The 14,745-nt window shown below is 42.3% G+C and overlaps 1 protein-coding gene and 1 non-coding gene across 6 annotated transcripts in view; one reads left to right on the plus strand and one right to left on the minus strand.

Annotated features, from left to right (window-relative positions):
- The window catches only part of E(z) (histone-lysine N-methyltransferase E(z)), a 347,474-nt gene that overhangs the window by 8,766 nt on the left and 323,963 nt on the right, over positions 1 to 14,745 (plus strand). The window lies entirely within an intron of this gene.
- Positions 11,548 to 11,666, minus strand: LOC145406990 (5S ribosomal RNA). Its single transcript, XR_013898655.1, has one exon. It is a non-coding gene; the product is annotated as a 5S ribosomal RNA (ribosomal RNA).

Genomic DNA, 14,745 nt, shown 5'->3' on the forward strand with positions numbered 1-14,745 from the left:
ACAGTTTGTCTCAGTCTTGTGCTGTGCCAGTGCCTCAAGGCCATTATTGTTGGATCCACATAACAGCCACATTGTCTCCATGAGTTGATGAATAGCCTGCCTGGTGTGTGTTACGATTCTGTGGAAGCCAGTTTACCTGTTAGATATTCAGTGCCTCAAGCCCATTATTGTTGGATCCACATAACAGCCACATTGTCTCCATGAGTTGATGAATAGCCTGCCTGGTGTGTGTTACGATTCTGTGGAAGCCAGTTTACCTGTTAGATATTCAGAGATAGGTTCCATAGACACCTCGCCAATGAGGTTATCTGTTATCTGACGGAGGAACTTGCTCTCCCTTGAGACTGGGTGCAGGCACCCCTAATCCTTTACAGTGTCCCTGCACATCCATCCTAGAAGGAATTGGTTGCTGATAACAGTTGTATCAGGTGTATGTTTCTGCGACCTAATGAGAATACTCTCATTCAACCTCTTTACCAAGGTGTTGTCATGGCAGCGAAGCGACTGTACCGTCTGAGGTTCCTTGATGAGGTGATGGTGATGCTAAAGGGCAAGCTAGGGGTTGAGACGTGTGGGGAGTGGACCTTGGAAAATCTTTGCCATTACAACATCGTCTGCATTGTTCTACTGGGCAGATGCTTTGAAGGAAGTCTCCGTCAAGACTCTTAAATGTTGTTGGTCTCGTCTCCTTCAGTGATACAAAGCCTTGCAGGACTGTGAGGGATTCGATGTGGACAATTTCCACATTTGTCTAAGTATGGCAGGCGAGGATGTGGACGTCAACAATATGAGGGAGTAATTGGACGATGATGGCAGCAGTCCAGGTTATTAGGCTTTGTGTGATGAGGAGATTGCCACTGCTATCTGTGCAAGGCAGACAGAGGACAGTGACGAGGAATAGGACCCTGACTCTAAGCACCCTGCCACTTCATCACTCCCTCGTTTTGGTCCGCTACTTGCTGGCATTGAGCAGGTGCTTGAATATGTCGAGCACCCACAATGTGACAGGGAGTTGATACACTGAAGCTTGTGGTGGATCTGTGGGCAGTCAGGAACACTGTCATCCTCTGTCAGAATTGTTGCACCTCTCATCATACCAAGGTTGACTCCTTCATCAAATCTGCCATCGCTGTGTGTGCAAGTTCATTCTCCCCATCTCCACCACCACCACCACCTCGTCCTAAGTCTTCACTTTCTGACCCACAACCGAGCACATCAACAGCTGTTGAGTTGCCGTTAGACGGGAGCTTACAGCTGTCTTCAGAGTCTCCTGAGGTGGGTAAACCTCCATCACCTCGCTGCACATCCCCACTCAACGCCCAGCTCCAGTAGATGGAACAGGAGGAGGAGGTGGAGGAGACAGAACTATATGGTAGCTGAAAGACCAAAGAACACTGCCACAGCTAGGTGGGGGACTGTACAGCTCCGGACAGATGAAACGGCTACACCCCATCTACCAGCGACTTGGTTTGGGTCTCAGTGGTTCTGGTAACAGTTGCAGGTGGAGGGAGGGGGGATGTGGGAGGGTGAGGAGGGGAGAAATGTGGGCGGAGTTATGTACGGGGTAGTGTGGGAGGGTGAAGAAGCAGCACAGTCTGGCTGGTGGGAGGGGGGAGACGAATGGTTGGGTAGCGGAGACGAGAGTCTGCTGGAGGGTAAGACAGGTGATTGTGATTAGATGAAAAGAAATTACAAAAAATGAATTATTATAATATCTGCTGCATATATTGCATTTTATCTACTAAATAAAAACACTGTTTATTATTCACCACTGTATTTGGGTATCCTACTCATTATTATTATCCTTTGGATATTAGGCAATAAATAAAGATATTGGACGGTCTTTCGGACCCGAACCAATTTTTTCATAACTTTTTTCTTCAGCTATTTCCGTATTCCTATTATCCCTCGTGCTTGAAGTCCCCCTTTTTATCACTTTCTCCTACACCCTACATTTTTTTTTAGGCATAAGGCAGTTTAACTTTCTCTTTAAATAACTATATTTGTCAACAAATATTCCTTTCATTAATCTATTTAATTACCTGTTTTCTTTCAATATGCATTGGTCTAATAATGGGTGTTACACCTTAATTGACGCCGCTATTTGACGTTGTGAATAAATTTGGTCTAAATTTACGCATATATATTGCAGTCTCTCTCAAGTAGGCTGGCAACCTCACACATCCTCCCCCCTGCTTTCTCCTTCTCTCGCTACCCGTTCCCTCCTTTCCTTTTGTAGTACTGTTTATCTATTCTTTCTCATATTTTTAACCTCATTCCTTCTTACAAACTTTTAGTGCCATAGGAATTTCTCCCTTATCACCTCCAGTCCTACTCTTGCCTCTCTACGTCTTGCCTCCATTCTGAATCGGTGTGACTGATGCCCCGGGGTGGCTGATACCTCTGTTAACACCTCTGTTCATGGCAGGAAACCTAACGACTTCGCATAGTGTCACGTGGCACAAGTTTGTCCTCTAACTACTAATTTATTTGTTTCTACAGGTAAACAAAGTCATTATTTTTTTTTTTACTGTTTCTAAAGAATAACCAGACATGACAATTAATTCACATGTCAGTATGCCACTGTCTCAATTGACGGAGAGGATCTACCTTATTCGGTTAGAATCATTCATCTCAGTACTGTATATACTGACAAAACATGGAACTGGTGGTCTGCCCTGAGTAACGGTGTTCATTGCAGTCCATAGAAAATACAAGTGAACCACAGTCGTTTCTCGTTGATGTATAAATATCCATGTGTTTGTGGTGTATTAGTCATTATGGCGTTATTCTCACCCCGGTACTCCATGTCTGAGTTTCAGGAAGTGGGTGAAGAGGTGGCCAGTTCCGAGGATACTATCTGTTTGATAAATTTGAGCTCTATGCATCCTCCATACTATGCCACGAACCGGATCCCTCATAAGAAACACCAAGGTCACCTGCTTCCTGGCATACAGTCTAGAGTATTCATCGAGCTTCAATTTACGAAGAAGAAACACTTCTGATACAGACTGTGGTATAAATTAGTTCGCTTTACAAATACCCTTCCGTCACAGCAAGATTTACTCTATCAGGACAGATTATCATTACTATATCATACTTATCACGTAATATAGACGATAAGGATATATCTCTACCCATTTATCAATTTATATCAGTTATATCATCTACCGAAATGTTCCGAGACACAATAACGGCGACATGCAGATCTATAAAAATTATTGTCAATAAACGGGGTCTCGAATTATTACTGTCCATTAGAATTTACTTCAGGTAGAGAAAATTTTCCTTTCATCTCGTTCCCTTGCAACAATTATCACCGTCGTCATCCCTGTTATTCCCTTAAGCGCTACGACATGGCATCATCCATATATATATATATATATATATATATATATATATATATATGATTAGGTATTTAATTTTTTTCAGGTAGCACGGAGGCAGTTTGAGCTTTGTTGTTAAATAAATGATAATTTGGTTGTATATATTGTTTTTATTATCTTTGCCTATCATTGCCATGATGAGAACATAATTCCGAAGTTGAGCATAAAGCACTGTTTTCAATAGCCTATGGAGAGATTCATGAGAACCACGATGACTACCAGCACTGTCCTTGTGGTCCTTAATGTGTTATACATGGCGTTCTGCACAGTAATGCTGGACGTAAGGAGGTAATGCATGAAACCTATAGTCCTTCTGTTTTATGAAGGCGAAATGCTGTGGCTGTGATAATCACGTCAAGAATGCGTATCTGCCAACACTTTCATTCTAAATAACTAATATTGTAACCTTCGCCATAAATTTCCAGTTATTCTTTTCCCGATGGCAGTTTTTTCCACTTTCATGTAGTAGGACTGTAGGTGATAAGGGAGAAATTCCTATGGCACTAAAAGTTTGTAAGAAGGAATGAGGATAAAAATATGAGAAAGAATAGATAAACAGTACTACAAATGGAAAGGAGGGAACGGGTAGCGAGAGAAGGAGAAAGCAGGGGGGAGGATGTGTGAGGTTGCCAGCCTACTTGAGAGAGACTGCAATATATGCGTAAATTTAGACCAAATTTATTCACAACGTCAAATAGCGGCGTCAATTAAGGTGTAACACCCATTATTAGACCAATGCATATTGAAAGAAAACAGGTAATTAAATAGATTAATGAAAGGAATATTTGTTGACAAATATGGTTATTTAAAGAGAAAGTTAAACTGCCTTATGCCTACAAAAAAATGTAGGGTGTAGGAGAAAGTGATAAAAAGGGGGACTTCAAGCACGAGGGATAATAGGAATACGGAAATAGCTGAAGAAAAAAGTTATGAAAAAATTGGTTCGGGTCCGAAAGACCGTCCAATATCTTTATTTATTGCCTAATATCCAAAGGATAATAATAATGAGTAGGATACCCAAATACGGTGGTGAATAATAAACAGTGTTTTTATTTAGTAGATAAAATGCAATATATGCAGCAGATACTCTAATAATTCATTTTTTATAATTTCTTTTCATCTAATCACAATCACCTGTCTTACCCTCCAGCAGACTCTCGTCTCCGCTACCCAACCATTCGTCTCCCCCCTCCCACCAGCCAGACTGTGCTGCTTCTTCACCCTCCCACACTACCCCCTATATAACTCCGCCCACATTTCTCCCCTCCTCACCCTCCCACATCCCCCCTCCCTCCACCTGCAACTGTTACCAGAACCACTGAGACCCAAACCAAGTCGCTGGTGGATGGGGTGTAGCCGTTTCATCTGTCCGGAGCTGTACATATAGGTTGGGTATGGTTAGAATATTTGTAGGTGGGATATTGCTCTGTATCAGGATTTTGTCTGTATCTTGAAATACCCGTGGCTCTATTGCATTGGATAATTGTGGGATTTCTGTGTGTATATATATAATTTTTTTTTTTTTTTTTGTTAATAATGACCATTTGATGCCACATTTGACAGTTATCATAAAAACAATAAACCATCATCACATTATAACTTATAGTAACTCAGAAACTAGTGTACTTACCAAGTAAATTGATATGTAAGTAAATGACGGGGATTCTTGCTGATGGCAACTTGTCCAGTTTTTGTTGTGGCAGCAAATCATCCTGATGAGGAATTGGTCAGAAACTGACTGGGAGATGAAGCTCACTGCTGCTGCCCAGCATCATGAGAGAGTATCGTACAGTACCACATATTACTATCCCGGGAATAGATTAAATGTCAAAAGTACAGTAATCCCTCGATTATCCATCGTAATAGAGCCATTGGTATATCCGGATGTGGATGAAATTCAGATTTGGAGCAATTCACTACAGTAATCACTCCAATATCCGACGTAATAGAGCCATAGGTAGGTCCGGATATTGGTTCTGTCCGGATATTGGGCCCCAGCTTATGGACTTGTACTTATGGACTCTAACTCAGAGAAACACCTATACAACTCCCTCTGGACATGCATAGCACCTATTTAAGACCCAAATCACACCAATAAGGCACATAAATGACTGAAATAAATGCAAAAGAAACATAAAATGAGGGTTTAGAAGTAGGTTCATACAATAATAAACATTCTGGTGACTGGCTCCTGGACTGGTACTTATGGACCCTAACCTAGCCTAACTCAGAAAAACACCTTCCTACTGCACATGCCTAGCTCCTAACACCCTATTCACACCAATAAAAGACATTAAAGAGTGAAATGAGGTAAGTATAATATGGAAAAAAGTACAGTATGAAACATTCTTATGTCAGGATAGTGGGGATGTTCGGATATTGGGCGTCCGGATATTAGAGTGATTACTGTACTTACCAATATCCAACCCATACCCGACATGTATGAGCGTTCCGCCTAATAGACGAGTTTCCAGTCAAAATTTTTTTTAAGTAAGATACTTGTATGGGTAAAAAATATGCACAAAATAACTATGTCAGCCATTATTTCCAAAAAAAATATTTGCAGAAACATGAAAAAATAGTAGATAAAGTAGCTGAAAAATCACGTGACTCTGAAACGGCTTCTGATTGGTCGTGACGTCACTACTCACACCGAGGCAGCATAGTTTACTTTGTTTACATTTAGACTACATACACTGTGCTTATTTCTGACCTCCAAGTATGCCCAGTGACAAGAGGAATCATTGCTAGTGTTTCATTCCAATGTGTAAGTGCACAGACAAAAGCACATCAGGGAAATTATTCCTCTGTGTACCAGCCAATAACAATAAACGAAAGCAGTGGTGGCAGCCTGCATGACGGAAGTTCCTAGTGCTGGAATGCAGTCTTTACTGTTGTGAAAATATTATTTTCTTCACCATATACGTTCATATACACCTAATTATCTGAAATTCGGTCAAAAAACTGTGCTTAATTTAACTGTTAATAGAATATTAGGATTCAGAGCGAAAATGTGCTAAAAGTTAGCTGGTATTTCTACTTTAGATCGCCAACACGCCTTGACAGACTTCTATGTTGCACAGATACTGATTTAAAGTGCAAATAAATGCATTTGTATGTTAAATTAATATTTATACAAAGTAGCAGTCTGCCAAGGCAAGTTGTTGAGCTAAAGGAGAAACACTTCCGCTAATTTTAGCTCATTTTCACTGTAAATCCAGAATTGTTTAAAAGTAAAATTAAACACAAAAATTTGACCAGATTTCAGATAATTGGGTGAGTATGAACCTATATGGTGATAAAATCTATAACACTTACCAATTAAAAGTGCTGATTCAGTGTTGATTTGGTAAATGACCGCTGATTCGGTATTTCATCGCACTCTCCTGAAAGTACATTACAATTAGATTCAGAGTCTCTCACTGAAACTGTTCTTTCAGAAAACCAATAATGAAGAAGTCACATATTAAATATTCGTGAGCATCATACCATTATAAACTCATACGACTGATACTGTATGCCATACATTACTTTTCACCTCATGAGGTACGAGCACCGCTAGGGAATGGTGTAGCTGTAAGCTACTTCTAGTCGATTTCACCACAGTTAATTACTAACAGGTACCATGCATTTACACCATGAAAAGTATTCCTTCACAACATACCTGAAGGGGGTAGTCTGGATCTATGGTGGCCATGTCGGTACAACTATCTCTGTTACTGGTAAAGTATTGTGGGATGGATTGGAGCATCGTCTGCAGTATGAATACTGACGTCATTGGCAACATGGCGGATGCTTCCCTCCAGCCGCAAAGAATTAAAGTTATCACTTCTTGATCAGCGCAAATGATAAAAGATACAAATACCGTAAGCTTTTAAGTACATGGCAGAGTGCACTTGTCATGTTTACCCAGAACCGGCAGCACGTCTATTGTGGTAGTGTTCTTCGGTCTTTCAGCTGCTGTATGGTATAGTATTTTGACATCAGAACACATATGGGAATAACCAGTATAATGCAAAACGCTAAGAAAACAATGCATAAACAATTAAAAAAAAAAAAAAAAACTACAGTACTTACCACCCAGTGAACAGTGGACAGGCGTCTCAACCCGCTAGCCTCCAGCTGGTGTTCAACGAAAGGCGCCTCATGGAGGAAGGGTTAAATTGCCAAAGTGACGTTTTGAGATAATAGCGTTTGAAAGTTTGGAAGATAATAACTCTGCAATACCCACATTGATTTTGTTGGTTTTGGTCTTAAAAAATAGCTCTAGTTAATGCCTACTTGGGTTTTCAAGTTCATGCTGCCATTGTTTATATATAAAAATATATATGAGTAAGGGTGGAGGTTTGGAGGGTGAAGTGCTTGAAAGGGTACAGCAGGGAAGAAAGGTTCCTGGTTCTTTGAAAGCAGTGATAAGAAACAGGGAAGTGAGCATGGAAGTGAAAAAGTTACTACATGACAGTATTGTGATACCAAATCTAACGTATGGAAGTGAAACTTGGAGGTTGTTGGAAGGACAAGTCAAGAGTGAGAGCATTGGAAATGAGTTATTTAAGAGAAGCCTGTGGAGTCACATGGAGAGACAGGCTGACAAATGAGGATATAAAGGAGCGTTTGGTGCGGATGTGGATGTGATAGGAAGCGTTATGAGGAACACACTTAGGTGGTTTGGCCATGTGGAGAGGATGGAGGGTGAAAGACTGACGAAGAGAGTATATGTGAGTGAGGTGAAGGGGGGAAGAGGGAGGGGGAGGCCAAGGATGAGTTGGAGGGATGGGGTGGAGAGGTATATGAGAGAGGGGTGTGTGAGTTGGGAGCAGGGCAGTGAAATGGCGGGGGACAGGGCAACGTGGAGGCGATTTGTTTGTGGCCACCCCAAATGGGATTGAGGCGTCTGGCAATAGATAGATATATATATATATATACAGTAACCCCTCCAATATCCGGATCAATAGAGCCATCGGTAGGTTCGGATATTGGTTTCGTCCGGATATTGGGCCCCAGCTTATGGACTTGTACTTACGGACCCTAACACAGAGAAACACCTATACAACTCCCTCCGGACATGCATAGCACCTATTTAACACCCAAATCACACCAATAAGGCACATAAATGACTGAAATAAATGCAATAGAAACATAAAATGTGGGTTTAGAAGTATGTTCATACATTAATAAACATTCTGGTACTTATGGACTCTAACCGAACCTAACCTAACCGAACCTAACCGAACTCTGAAAAACACATTCCTACTGCACATGCATGAGGTAAGTTTAGTATGGAAAGAAGTACAGTATGACACTTTCTGGTAAGTATAGTATGGGAAAAAATACAATATGAAACATTCTGGTAAATATAGTATGGGAAATAGTACAACATGAAACATTTTGGCTACTTACAGCAAGTCCCTGGCCACCTCGATGAATAACCGCCTCCTCTCGGACTCTGACAGTAAGAACGATTTCCTGAAGCACTTGCACTACACTCTTCCTGAAGTCTTGCACTGAACTTAGTCAATAACACACAGGAGTCCGTTCTTTTTACAGTGTTCACTTTAGTCCAAATAATGTTCCATTAAATTTAAGTGTTGCACATTAACTTTTCCCAAGTTTTTTTAAGTTTCCAAAGCCAAAACAAAGAAGGTTAGTTACGTTAAATTTCTTTTCTACTTAGTCTTTTCTCCCAACTTGAAAACCTTAACACAACACACCGTTTTTTTCACTGCACAACACTCAAAATTCCCGTGTGGTCTAGTGGAGAAGTTCTTGCTGTTTATTCACTGTCAGAGCCCGAGAGTATCACTGGCAGGCATCCAAGGGGTGCATCGGTGGGTAGTGGTGATGGCGTACCGACTACAGAAGACTCTGAAGACAGCCGCAAACTCACGTCGAGCGGTGACTCCACTGTAGCTGATGTGCTGGGCTGTGGCTCGGAGCATGAGGGCCTGTCTTGGGGAGGCAACGGAGTGGAACCAGGGCTTGGCACAGCGGGGGTCACGGGCCTGAAAAAACTGTCAATCGTTGACTGACGCAAGGACCGACGATTCTGGCGATTGATGATGCGCTGCTGGAAAGCACGCACTTCCTCCACGAGTCCCAAGGGCCCCATCTCCCTGTCGCAGTCCCGGTGTTCCAGGTAGTCTAGGACAAACTCTAGATGTTCCCGGAGTGCGCTCAGTTTGGGGATGGCTGGAGTAGTGTCCTGCTGGGCGGAGTCTGCATCATCATCGCCTTCGTCGTTGGAATCTTCAAGTTCGGGACTGACACCAGCAACCGAAGACGCGATCTCGATATCAGACAACGTCTGATACCCAGGATCGCCCTCGTCGTCGTCCAACCACTCACGAACATCATCCACATCAACATCGTCGCCGTGCGTACGTAGCCGTGCATGGAAGTCATCCACGTCAAACCCTAGGAAATCGTACTCCACATCTGTTCCGAGAAGCAGACGAGACCAACCATTTTCAAGAGTTTTCACAGGGACTTCCTTCCATGCACTAGCCCAGTTGTACAGCGCAGACTTGATGTTGTAGCGGCGAAGGTTTTCCAAAGTCCGCTTGCCTCGAGTGTCACGTCCTTCCCTGTGCTCGTCCTCGTCCTCGAGAACCACCATCACCTCGTCCAGGAACTTCCGACGGTACAGGCGCTTTGTTGCCACGATCACTCCTTGGTCCATTGGTTGAATGAGAGCAGTCGTATTAGGTGGCAGAAACATGCACCTAATACGGCCATTCTCAGCAACCAAGTCCTTGTCGCATGGGTGGGCAGGTGCATTGTCGAGGAGAAGTAGAGCCTTTACCTGGTCGCGAGGAATTCCCAGTGTCTTTGTCTGGTAATGTATGACCTCCTTGACGAAGTGATGGTGAAACCAGTCTTTGAAAATCACAGCTGTGAACCATGCTTTCAAAGAATGGTACCATACGACAGGAAGGACATCCATCACCCCACGAAGGCACCGAGGCTGCTTTGCACGGCCAACAATAACGGGCTTAAGCTGGTGCATGCCGTTAGCATTGGCACAACACAAAGCAGATATCCGTTCCTTAGAAAGCTTGCGGCCAGGTACACGCTTCTCCGTCTCATCGGCAAGAGTGTTCGTTGGCACCGAGCGATAGAATAGGCCAGTTTCGTCAGCATTATAGACTTGACCGAGAGTGAGGCCCTCCCTGTCGATCAAGCCTTTCACCTTGTGCCGAAACTCGTCCACTCCATCCTCGTTAGCGTCCAATGCTTCGCCATGTGCTTTACGGTTAGTAAGGCCATGTCGCAACTTGAACGCGAAGAGCCAACCCTCGGATGCCTTGAAGTCTAGGGCGTCTTGAAGCCTTGCAAACTTCTCAGCAGCAGCCTTTAGCTCCGTTCCACGTACCATCACACCAGCTGCACGTTGCTGTCGATACCAAATCAACGTGGAGCGGTCGATCTCTGCATACTTGGGGGTAAACATAACCTTCCTCTCCACGTTGCGTTTGCTTCTCGACGAGAAGTCAGCCGTGTACTGCATGAGCTTGTCTCGGGAACGCTTGATATCGAACAAAGTCGACCGGGCCAGGTTGAACTCGCGGAGAATGCGAGAGGAAGACCAACCCGCATCAACCTTCTCCAATATCTCCCGTTTCTTCTCCAGAGTCAACACCACTCTCTTCCTTTTCTCAGGAGGCGGGGCCATCATCACACACACTAAGAGTAGGGCAGAGAGCAGCAGGAGGCCTTGCAGCAAGTACGGCACCACCACAAAAGCGAGCACGTGGGCAGCCATGGCGAAGAGCGTAGGTCCAGTCGCGGTGAGAGACAGGCGGGAAGTGGGGAGGATGCAGCGGCGCTCTATCGGACGTTGGAGGAATGACGAACCAAAACAATGCTCTCACGCGGCGCGCGCGACAAGTTCAAATTACGGACGGCAAAAAATCGATTTTTTTTTCCAATTTTTTTGGATTTTCGGACCATTTTGGGAATGTTTGATCCCAGGACGATAAGGTTCGGTTAGTGGGGATGTTCGGTTATTGGGCGTCTGGATATTAGAGTGATTACTGTATATATTCATTCATTCATTCATTGCCAGACACCATGTATCCCAAACGGGGTGGCCAAGGGCTTAGAGTTAATTGTTTTACAGGGAGGGGCACTAATCCTCCACTAACCCCACATGACGTAGGGATGCCAACAGCATCTGGTGTTCCCAGGCGGTCACCCATCCAAGTACTAACCAGACCCAACGTTGCTTAACTTCGCTGATCGAACGGGAAGCGGTGTACTCAACGTGGTATGGCCGTATATATACTGTACATATATATATATATATATATATATATATATATATATATATATATATATATATATATATGGATATATATTTATATGCAGTAAAAATCCTATAATCCGAACTGCAGCAGCCCACAGACTGTCTGGATTATCAGATTTTCTGGACTATCAGAGAGATACCAGAAAATGTTAACAAGCTGACAAAATATGGTTCTGTACTCCTTTGCAGCAGCCTCATCAGCAGATCTTTTCTCCCCCGACACATCCACTACCCTTATCCCATGACGAGTCTTAAAGTTTCTAAGCCATAAATCAGAAAACTTCACATCAGTATCAATCTTCATTTCCTTACCGAATTGTTTGGACTTTTCAATAATCATTAACCTATTGACAGGCTTGCCCTCACATCATTTTCCACAAAACCACTTATAAAGAACTGTGTCTAACTGTACCAGTGCTGGTTTCTTAAGAGTTTTCCTTTTCTCACATCCCTTCATAGACTGTCCACTTGTGGCATATTCCCTCAGTTCCTTGGATTTATTTTTGCAGTCATAAATGGTTGACTGGCGTACGTTAAACTCCCGACTTAAGTCCTTCACCAGTGCACCATTCTCCAGTCGTTGTATTATTTCTAATTTCCTAACAGTAGTAATTGTAACATGCTTCCTCCTCATACCAGTAGTACGATGTGTAGTAGGAACCATTCTAGTGAAATACTGAAAAAAAGAATAAGCAAATTCGGTAGACAATGCATGGAATGTACAACACGCACAATCAGCTGGGTAAACATACAGTCAGGACGATTCGGAACCTCCAGAATGTTGGCACGAGTTGTTGACTAAGCTTTGGGTGCAGAATTGGATAGTTCGGTGCACCACTTTCGGCGATTTTTCGATAGTTCTCTATTTTTTCGTATTGTATCTCAATTTCGTACCCCAAAAAGCTAAAAATGACTGTTGGTTGAAAAGTCCGAACCATCGTGATTTCTGGACCATCAGGTGTCGGATTAAAGGACTTTTACTGTATACAGTAAAACCTTGATATAACGGACTTCAATAGACCGGAATTCGCTTTTATCGGACCCGAGGAGCTACCAGACTAAATTCCTATATACAGTAAAACCTCAGTTTAACAGCATTCATTCTAATGGCAACCCCAAACTAACAGCATGAGTCTCCTGAGGAATATTTATGCAAAAAAAAAAAAAAAAAAAAATCCCCCCAAATGGGTAAAAATTAGAAAGAAATTCAAATGTGGCGGGCACCGCGTGCATCTCGATCATCTGTTTGCAGTTTCCTGCCAACTGGGTATGTTTATGCTCACCCAGTCTTCCTCCTGCTGTGCTGGACCCCAAAGTGAAAAAAATTAGCATGTAAGGTTAGATTTAAGAACTAGTGTTATAGACTTCATAACTTAGTGAACTTATTTACGTAGTGCCATCTATTCTACTCCAACCTGCCAACTAACTTGCCAGGATTACTGTACAGTAGAGTTGTAATTTAAGACCAAATGAAACAACGATCTTACAATAACTCGAGCATTGAATTTCTCCTATAATTGTATTGTAGCACAGTAATACCACTCAATTGCACGAGAGAAACTGTGGGAAATGGGTGTTTTGGTATTAGATTTCCAGATACAACTCATGTGTTATGCTTTTGTCGGTCACTGATTGGCTTCCTCGACCTGACCTAACCTATGTGACCCCCATACCACCAGCCACAGCCTGCTGCCTACCTCAGTGTTGTGTGAACGGTCGCTGTGATGAGAAGTTTATTTGGTTATTTCCTGGCTCCTCGTTTCCTCTCAGAACTGGGTGCATGGTTCCAAACTAACTCTAGTTATGCCTAAGCACCCTGAATCTGTTCTAAATAGACCAATCCCAGCTGAAGAGGACATTTTGCCAGCCGAGAGAGATTTGCAGACAGAAACAGGGGACATAACTTTGGAAGAGGTACCAAAATCTATAAAGGAGTTAAAGAATTTTAAGGCCCCAGGAGAGGATGGAATATTCCCTGAAATGCTTAAGGTGGAAAATGACGAGTTGATGAATGCGTTTTTGAAACTTTTTAATGTGGCTTGGGTTAATGGTGGAATTCCAGAAGAGTGGAAAAATGGAGTGATTATAAAAATACCAAAAAAGGGAGATTTAAGTGTGTGTGGCAATTGGAGGAGGATAACTTTGACACCTGTAGTTGCAAAAGTCTTTTCCAAATTCTTGTTGAACAGAATAGAGCCAGTAATTGATAAAATTTTAAGAGAAGAACAAGCTGGATTTAGAAAGGGTCAAGGTTGTAATGATCAGATTTTTATTGTAAGGCATCTAATGCAACAAGCTAATGAGATGAAAATGCCACTTAGTATGTGTTTTGTGGATTTTGAAAAGGCGTTTGATAGTGTTTCACGTGGAGCTATGTTGAAAATTATGAGATTCTATGGTATACCAGAAAAGTTTGTAAATATTATTAGAAGCCTGCATGAAGGTACTTTTTGTAAGGTAATGGTGGGTGGTTCTTTGAGTGATCCATTTCAAGTTAGGTCAGGAGTGATTCAAGGAGGAGTTCTTTCGCCATTGTTGTTTGTTTTGGTTATGGATTATGTTATGAAAAAGATTGTAAGGAGAACAGGTACAGGAATTAACTGGAAAGAAAATAAGAAGCTGATGGATTTGGACTATGCTGATGATATTGTACTGATTTGCGGAAGTATTTACGAGATGCAGAGGGTGCTTGATTGTCTGGTGGAGGAAGGAGAAAAAGTGGGATTGGTAATAAATTGTGGAAAGACTGAAATTATTAATATGAACGTGGAGAACCAAATCGATTGTGTAATTGGAAATAATGTGGTGAAGAATGTAGAAAACTTTAAAAATCTGGGAACGATTGTATCTTATAATGGATCATTAAACAATGAAATTGAGGAGAGGATTAGACAGGCTTGGCGAGCTGTTGGAATGTTGAAATCTGTTTGGAATAATGATATGCTTTCGGTACATACTAAAGTGAAAATTTACAAGTCCATGGTTAGACCAATTTTAATTTACGGGCATGAGTCATGGTACAGTACAATTGCAACAGATCAGAAAGTATTATGA

This window comes from Coenobita brevimanus, chromosome 71 (genome assembly GCF_032717465.1).
Source record: "Coenobita brevimanus isolate Jiangsu-jjx chromosome 71, ASM3271746v2, whole genome shotgun sequence".
NCBI lineage: Eukaryota > Metazoa > Arthropoda > Malacostraca > Decapoda > Coenobitidae > Coenobita > Coenobita brevimanus.